Source organism: Eupeodes corollae, chromosome 1 (genome assembly GCF_945859685.1).
Source record: "Eupeodes corollae chromosome 1, idEupCoro1.1, whole genome shotgun sequence".
Classification (NCBI taxonomy): Eukaryota; Metazoa; Arthropoda; class Insecta; order Diptera; family Syrphidae; genus Eupeodes; species Eupeodes corollae.
In genome coordinates, this window is record NC_079147.1 from 108,712,390 (window position 1) to 108,721,704 (window position 9,315).

Sequence of the window (9,315 nt, forward strand, 5' to 3'; positions counted from 1 at the left end):
AAAGCAAGATACAATATAACATCCTTAATCAGTTTTTGTTTTGTCATACATAACTTAGCAAAGAATTTAAATGAAGACGACTTTATGGATTCAAGCAATCGCTCCATGCAAATTAACGATTCAAATGATGATTGGACTTAATCGACTTCAGCTTGTGGCGCACAACAACGTAAATCAGAAATTGTTACTGTTCTAACTAGTGCAAGTTCATACAAAGAGGGTTGAGATCGTTTTCATATCATTAAGTCAGAACTGTAAAAAGTGAACTCGAATGAACTCCCATGGGAAGTTAAAAAGAGGCAGACATTGAATTATTAGGTTATTCCATAATTAGTAGTTTATTGTAGTTAGTTTAACAATTATTGGTAACAGGTAACGTCATGATCAAATAGAAACAAGTAAATAGTTTAACTTCGTACAGAAAACAAATGGGACGGTTTCTTGATCTTGAATCTAAAAAAAAACATTACTTAAAGATGGAAAAATGGTTATGGACTCAAATATTTTGGCAAAAATTGAAGGTATTGGCTTCAAAATAATTTCGTAATTTTCCATAAAATTAAAATTTACAAAAAATACTTCACAAAATTGGTAAAAATTTAAGTTTTATTCTCAATATCTCGCGAATAAATAAAGGTGACTTCAAAAGGTTTTCATGCTGTGCTTAATTTTGTTGTTAATGTATTATAGTCTTAGAAAAATCAAATCTAAAAAGAAAATTGATTTTCTACTAAATATCTCGCTAACAAGAAGAGATTTTGAAATCAAACTTATTTTTAGTTAATTTCATACAAAAATTAAAGTGACAATTTTTTTTACAAAACAAACAAACAACGAAATACTGGTTTTCGTTTCAAGTATTATGTGAACAAAGAAATATACTGACTTCGAATTTTTTCGTGTGACACAAAATGTTGTTATTAATATTTTGTAAAACTTTTAGACGAATCGACGGACACATCCCTGCCTCTTATTACAATTTAGAATATACATATACTTTTAGTATCTAAGTTTATTTTGTTTATTACTAAAAACTTTAACATAGTTTTAAATTTTGAATGTCCTGTGTGAGGTGAGGTCACTTTCAACTTGTGACTTCCATCCGCGGTTTTTCTCTACTGCGATGTCCTCTGTGTATGGAATCGAAGACTTTCCGGACCGAAGCATTGGTTTCCAAGCACTCTCCGTGACTCAGCCATCTTAATCGTTGGACTTTTACTCTACGTTACTATGCAGCCTGTACATCTAGTCGTTGCATCTTCTCCTACACTCCCCTTCGATGCATACGGAACCGTAGATCAAAAGAAGAAGTTTTCTCTCGAAACGTTCCAAGGTGCTTTCATCCTCTTTTGTCATAGTCCATGCTTCTGCACCTTTGGTCCCTCGCAAGAGTGCTTTGCTACTCAATTGCTTTTTCAGCCCAAAGAAACAACGATTTTCATTGTGTTTTATTTTCTGTGTTCATAGGGGAGTCTAGGTAGACAAAGTCCTTAACTACCTCAAAGTTGAATCTGTCAATTGTGACGTTTTGACCGAGACATTCGTCGGTGTTCTTTTCTTTAATGACGACAACATGTGCTTTGTTTTGCCCTCATTAACAGTTAAACCTATTTTTGCCGCCTCTGCCTCAGTACTTACAAAAGCTCGATTGACATCAGGCTGAGTTCTTCCGATTATGTTAATGTCATCAGCATATGCTTGTAATTGAACAGACTTTTGAAAGATAGTGCCTCTAGTGTTGACGTGTGAGCTCTGCACTATTCTAACAAGCACGATGTTAAAAAAATCACCTTGTCTAAAACCTTTTTTGACATCGAAAGGCTCTGTTAAGTTATTTCCAACCTTTATGGACCATCGTGAATTCTCCATGGTCATCCAGCACAAACGGACGTGTTGCCAAAACATGGCTCTATACAGCTCGTCCCTATGGATGCTATCATATGCGGCCTAGAACTAGAAATCGATGAAAAGGCGGTGAGTGTTGATTTGAAGTTTTTGGGTTTTTTTCCAGGATCTGCCGTAATGTTAATATTTGATCGACTGTGGACTTTCCTGGTTTAAAACGATCCTGATAAGGACCGATCAGGTTGTTGACGGTTTTCTTTAGACGTTCAAAAATTACGGCAGAGAAGGTTTTGTAAGCGATGTTAAGTAAACTGATGCCTCTATAGTTGTTGCAGTTTAGAGGGTATTTTTTTTTTCAGAATCGGGCAAATAATACTGAGGTTCCATTCATCGGGCATGCTATCTTCCGACCGACCATATCTTACAGGTAATTTGATGCATGCTTCTAACCAAATTATCTCCAGCTGCTTTGTAGAGTTTAGCATTCAAGCCATCTGCTCCAGCAGCTTTGTTAGACTTCAACTTAGATAAAAGCAATCTTCACTTCGTCTAAGTCGGGGGGTCAGGATTGTTGGCTTTCGTCATCTATGTTGTATGGATCATCTTGCCTGACAGCGGAATTCGGTTCGCCGTTATACAGTATGCAGAAGTGGTCCTTCCATATCCTCAGCATTAACTGCGGTTCCACTATGATGTTTCCACTTCCATCTTTGCAGCCTTCGGTTTTAGGTTTATGTACTTGTGAATTTCGTTTCACCTGCTCATAAAAATTTCGAACTTCATTCCTGCTTTTAAACCTCTCAACATCTTCGTCTTCACGCTACTCATGCTCTATATTTTTCTTTCTGAGAAGTCAGTGTTCCTCTCTCATCTTCGGATCATAGAGCTCATGAGCATCTCTCGTCCTTCTAAACGTTCTGAGTTTTTATTGTCCAACTGAGAGTTAAAATTATTAAAACTTTCTTCAAAGGCAGCGATTTCAATTCATATTAAGCTATGAATATGATCCTCATAAAACTGCTATGGTTAATGTTGTTGTAAGGCATGTGTAGTACATAAGGTAGTGGTATTGAGACCTAGCCTTGGCAAAGGTTAGAAAATCGTCAGCGGAATACTAGTCTTGTTCGAGATTCTTTTAGACAGTGACCCGGAATAATAATTTCTGTTTTTTTTTTTTTTTTAAAAGGCCTAGTTCTAAAACCGTCGGTCAGATTGACAGAATATAATTTATGATAGCGAAAACAAACAGCACAATAAAGATAAAAAGTGAAATTAAATTGATTAATAAAATTAAATGGAAATTAATTTTAAACAAGTTTATATAAAACAACATTTCTTAATTTCAATAAAAAAAAACAGCAAAAAGAAAAGTAGTTTGCTTCTCCCAGGTTAAACTCCATCTTACTATAAAAGTCTCTATAGGTACTGCGATGCTTTGGCCTGTTTGATGAAATGTTGCCGATATTTCTCATCCAATTTCGCAGGAAGGGAGTAAAGACTTCCTATAAAACCCGTTAGATTATCCAAATCAAATTTGATCGATTCACCCGTCAAATTAGCAAGATCGATCCAAGTTTGTACAAAATAAAGCCGATTTATGATGATAAATTAGAACAACGGGCGATATTTTATAATTAGACGTTGTTGAAGTCTCCCTTCAAGCAAAGCAAAGACTCTCTTGAAAAAGAAACGTAATAATTTGTTCACATACTCATATTCTTTGTAGCCTCACACTTCCGAGGAGTAATAGATTTTGCCACAGCTTGAAACAGCCTCTGGAATTTTTAACTTTATATGTTTTTTTCATACAATGGTTACTTGTTATGTTCACACCGAGGTATTTAACTTCCTTAACAATTGAACTTCCTGATCTTGGTACCTGTGGATCAATGCTGTCAAATGCTGCCTTAAGATCTATAAATAAGGCATACCTATAGTTTTTGTCCACGATTTAAGTACACATTTGCAATATTAAGTAGCAGAAACACCGGATCTGTAGTTGAGTATTCAGAGCGAAATCCAGCTTGCAGATCACTGAGCTTGGAGATCACGTTCACCCACGAAGTAAGTCTACTGAATATCATACTCGCAAATATCTTCATAGACGCGTTCAAAAACTATATCAACTGGAATTCGGTCTGTTCCAGCTGCCTTATGTGGTTTCGCTCTGTCTATCAGTTAGGATTGCGTTTCCTAGCAGCAAATGAAAAAAATAATCGGTCGGCCTAAGCTTTGTCCGTCATACACTTAGAAGAAGTGTTTTAGCAAAGTCATTTTACCAACACGATCACTCTATTTGACGCTGTTATATTTTTTCTGGGCTACCCAAAAGTAAGTATATTTAGGCGAAACTAGGTAGGTACTATATTTGTTAGTATTTATTTTTTATAAAGGGTGATTTTTTTGAGGTTAGGATTTTCATGCATTAGTATTTGACGGATCACGCGGGATTTCAGATATGGTGTCAAAGAGAAAGATGCTCAGTATGCTTTGACATTTCATCATGAATAGACTTACTAACGAGCAACGCTTGCAAATCATTGAATTTTATTACCAAAATCAGTGTTCGGTTCGAAATGTGTTTCGCGCTTTACGTCCGATTTATGGTCTACATAATCGACCAAGTGAGCAAACAATTAATGCGATTGTGACCAAGTTTCGCACTCAGTTTACTTTATTGGACATTAAACCAACCACACGAATGCGTACAGTGCGTACAGAAGAGAATATTGCGTCTGTTTCTGAGAGTGTTGCTGAAGACCGTGAAATGTCGATTCGTCGCCGTTCGCAGCAATTGAGTTTGTGTTATTCGACCACATGGAAGATTTTACGCAAAGATCTTGGTGTAAAACCGTATAAAATACAGCTCGTGCAAGAACTGAAGCCGAACCATCTGCCACAACGTCGAATTTTCAGTGAATGGGCCCTAGAAAAGTTGTCAGAAAATCCGCTTTTTTATCGACAAATTTTGTTCAGCGATGAAGCTCATTTCTGGTTGATGGCTACGTAAATAAGCAAAATTGCCGCACTTGGAGTGAAGAGCAACCAGAAGCCGTTCAAGAACTGCCCATGCATCCCGAAAAATGCACTGTTTGGTGTGGTTTGTACGCTGGTGGAATCATTGGACCGTATTTTTTCAATGATGCTGTTGGACGCAACGTTACGGTGAATGGCGATCGCTATCGTTCAATGCTTACAAACTTTTTGTTGCCAAAAATGGAAGAACTGAACTTGGTTGACATGTGGTTTCAACAAGATGGCGCTACATGCCACACAGCTCGCGATTCTATGGCCATTTTGAGGGAAAACTTCGGAGAACAATTCATCTCAAGGAATGGACCGGTAAGTTGGCCACCAAGATCATGCGATTTGATGCCTTTAGACTATTTTTTGTGGGGCTACGTCAAGTCTAAAGTCTACACAAATAAGCCAGCAACTATTCCAGCTTTGGAAGACAACATTTCCGAAGAAATTCGGGCTATTCCTGCCGAAATGCTCGAAAAAGTTACCCAAAATTGGACTTTCCGAATGGACCACCTAAGACGCAGCCGCGGTCAACATTTAAATGAAATTATCTTCAAAAAGTTTTTTTTTTTTTTTTAAATTCTCAAGCTCTTAAAAAATCACCGTTTTACTACTTTTGACTGAACCTAATATTAATCCTAAATCCAGCCCTATGTAGTTAAGTTGTATAAGTAAAGGTTTTATTAAGAGATTTGTTAGTAACTTAACGATATTCACCATATTTGTTGTCAAAAACAAATATCTGTTTTAACAAAATTTAGAATTAAGAATATTTTTAATAATGCTTTAAATTATTTTAAGAATGGCTTTTCTGACGGAAAGAGCAAATAAATAAAAGAAGTCTTAAATTAGAGGTCGTGAATTTAATATTCAATTGCCTTTAAATTTCTGAAAATCGTCTTCAATTCCATCTTATTCATTGCATAAATAGTGTAGGGCTTTCTTAACGGATATTTTTTTACAAAATTGATTTTCTATTAAATATAACACCTTTTATGATCTTAAAAAAAATAAATAAATCTACATTTTGAAGTAAATTTGTTTTGGATGCTGTAGAACTGAGATTTAAAAACGATTTTCAAAAATTTAAATTGCTCAAAAACAGCAACTTTTGAAGACACTTTCGTGGCTAATTGAAAAATAATGAAAGTTTCATATTTATTAATTTACTAAAAAAGCTTTAAACTCTCGAGAACTCAAGTGAAAAGAAATTCAGCAACGTGTTATTGGTGAGCGCCTCACTAAAGTTTCCTCACAACTATAGAGAAATTCTCGAATGCACCTAATTCCTTTAATCTAAGTCAAGTTTTTAGATCAAAAAATATTTTTTTAGGATTTGTCTTCTATAGCGTTTTTTTAGGCTAGGGTAGATTTTGGTTCCCCATGGCGGCTATTTTATTTTGGTGAAATTTATCAAATCTTTTGTGGATTTGTTTATGCAGTTGTTTCAGGTGATAATGCATCCTCAAAAAGTTACGGTTTGATGTGAATTTTGGGCAGGCCATGGCGGCGTAATTGGCCCGTCCTTTTTTGAAAACGACGTTAGGGAAACGGTCACCATCAACAGCGAGCGCTACATAACGACGATAACTAATTTCTTATGGCCCAAATTGAACCATATGAACCTAGACAACATGGAGTGCACGTGCCACAAAACAAACGCCACGACATCTGCATTTTAGAAGTGCCAACAAGCACAGAATATATTAGTTTTGGAAAAACACTACGTTTCAACACAATTTCCAACATTTCTGCGTAAAATGAACCAAAAACCCTCTAAACTATTGTATTTTAACTCATAAATATGTCATATTTAGAATCTTGCTATTGAAATCTTGGAATGCTTTCATACGTAGGGATTCGTGCAAATTAAATATTTAGACCATATCTTGCTGGACAATAGCGTTCTAAAATACTCTTGTAAGTATAGTTGTCATTTTAGCCCTTGAAATATGTAAATGTAATGTAAAGGTTCACATTATGTTATTTCAATTTTGTCAGCCTTCTTTAAAGAACATTTGGAAGCGGTGCTCAAAAACTCATCTTTAAGTGGCAACACCCCCCAAACGGCGATAATACCGAGGTGCACATGTGGATGATACTGTTTTTCATACTTAATAGCAAAGTCCACAGAGCAAAAATCATCAAAATTATATCGCTTATGAATGATATAAATAGTTCTATACATTTTCTTCTTCATTAAATCCTATTATCCGGCATATGCAGTTGATTGGAAAATTCTAATCATTTATTTGTGTTTTTAAAAAATCTTATTAAACGTCAAAATGTCAGCTGTCAATGAGTCTTTTGTTTTAAAAATTGCCAACCGACCCACAGAAAAAACAACTCCCAAACAGTTGCAAGAATTAAAATAAAAAAACTCAAACTGAAAACTCTGTGATTCTGATTGGATTCCGAGATTTGAATCTGAAATAAGATCCTTGTATAAGGTGTACATAAGCGTGAGCCACGTGACTCTTTTTTTTTTATTTTTGTACATATATAAAGTGTCATTTAATTACCGCATTTAACATCATAATTCAATATTAAGAAAAGCATATCACAGAAATATGATACTTTCAATAAATCGAAATAAATGTAACAAAAACGAAATCACCCTACAAACGAGTACAACCGGAAGCATACGTCGGAAAACCACGTTTTCTATCTCAAAAACTTAATTTAAAGAAGAATTAGGGGTAGCTAACATCACCGCATATACATATATAAAGCGGCAGTCACACAGAACCATATTCTAATGCAAGAATTATGTATTTTTTTTTTAAATCTCTATAAATTTGTAACAAAATCCATTTGAATAATTTTCTGCAATGAATTTGCGAATCGGTTGACAGCGTAAAGCACCTGTGAGAGAAAAAATTAGCATATAAACTGCTCCCTAATCATTGTCTGTTACTGCTTGTGCTGACTTTGGCTTTGCATATGAGAAAAGTCATATAAAACATAGATACATTTAGGTAAGGACTTATCCTTAGCTGATGTGTGAATTCTCCAGGCATTAAACAAGACAATCTTATATTTACTTTTTATTACTTTTCCTACAGGTTAAGTATTGTTGTTTCAAAAATAATCTTTGTTTGACTTGGACTTATTCAAAATGAAGGCTGATTTTAAAATTGTCATTTTTGTCAAAAAAAAAGTGTGAAACTAAAAATTTTGCTTCTTTTTCTGTTTCTCAAGTTATCACAATTCCAATTCTTGGACTTTTTAATACTCATGCACTCCAAAACGCTTTTTTTAAGGTTATACAAATATTCAGAACAGACGTTGTATTGAGCGTTTTCAATAAACTTCGGAGTTCAGAGATCTGAGCTTAAAGAGACACCCGTTTTGAAAACAGGCGTAGACCCAGGGAACAGGCCTTTGACTTGGAAACGTCTGAAAATCTGAAATCGTAAAAACTTAGCAAATAACTTAAAGTACAAAGTTTGTAATTGTATTGAAGTAAAATTAAGTGATATAATATGATGCTCGAGTTGTTAGTAAGCTCTCACTAATTAATACTAATTCCAATACATGAATTTGCTTAAGCCATAATGCTCGATAACATTATCAATTTTGCAACAACGCAATTTTGCGTAGTTCTAAGACGTCAAATTTGATTCGTGGCTTATTTCATGATGACAGCAATTGAAAGATATCAATCATTAGACGACTAAATTTTCGTTAATTTGACTTTTCCGTCGTCAAAATCAACATTTTCTATTTCAGCACAAAATAGTTAATAGTTAGGCTTTTTAGCGTTCCCAATTGACTGTAACATTATCGTCAGCTTTCTTTTGGAGAAATATGCACCTTTCTGCTCATGTAACAGGGACTTCTAATGTATTGCGGATTAAGATCACTCAAAATAATTTGGCTTATTGACGTACCCATTCAACTAAAAATAAGCTTCATCGATCAACAAAATTTTCGGGATCGGTAGCGATCTTGATTTGGGACAATTTACCGAACGTGCTTGATGGTCGATCGACTTCAATTCTTGCACGAGTTGGACTTTGTAAGACAGCACGATGTACGCGTCACTGTGGATAAGCAAACCATTATCTAGCAGAGTGAACGTGGTGTGAAACCGATCCATGGTTGTTCGCATTACCGACTCATCCGGGTGATTATGTTGGCCGAATATTGGACTTGGTCATTTGCACGATTTGTAAACGTTGTTCAGGAGTCTATAATCATTATAAAATGGCAAACCAAACAGAGCTGAGGATAAATTAAGTGACAGTTGGTCTCACAAAAACTAAATTCGAAAAAGTATTGCCAGATTGAAAAACAACCGTCTTTGGTTTCATTTATTTAGAAAACATTCAAAACATCATCTCTATTACTAGTACATGAAATAATTTGTTTTCTTTTTAGATGCATAGTCTTATGGTTCTTGAAGTTACTTCTTGTAAGCTTTTGACATTTACTTTCAACTAC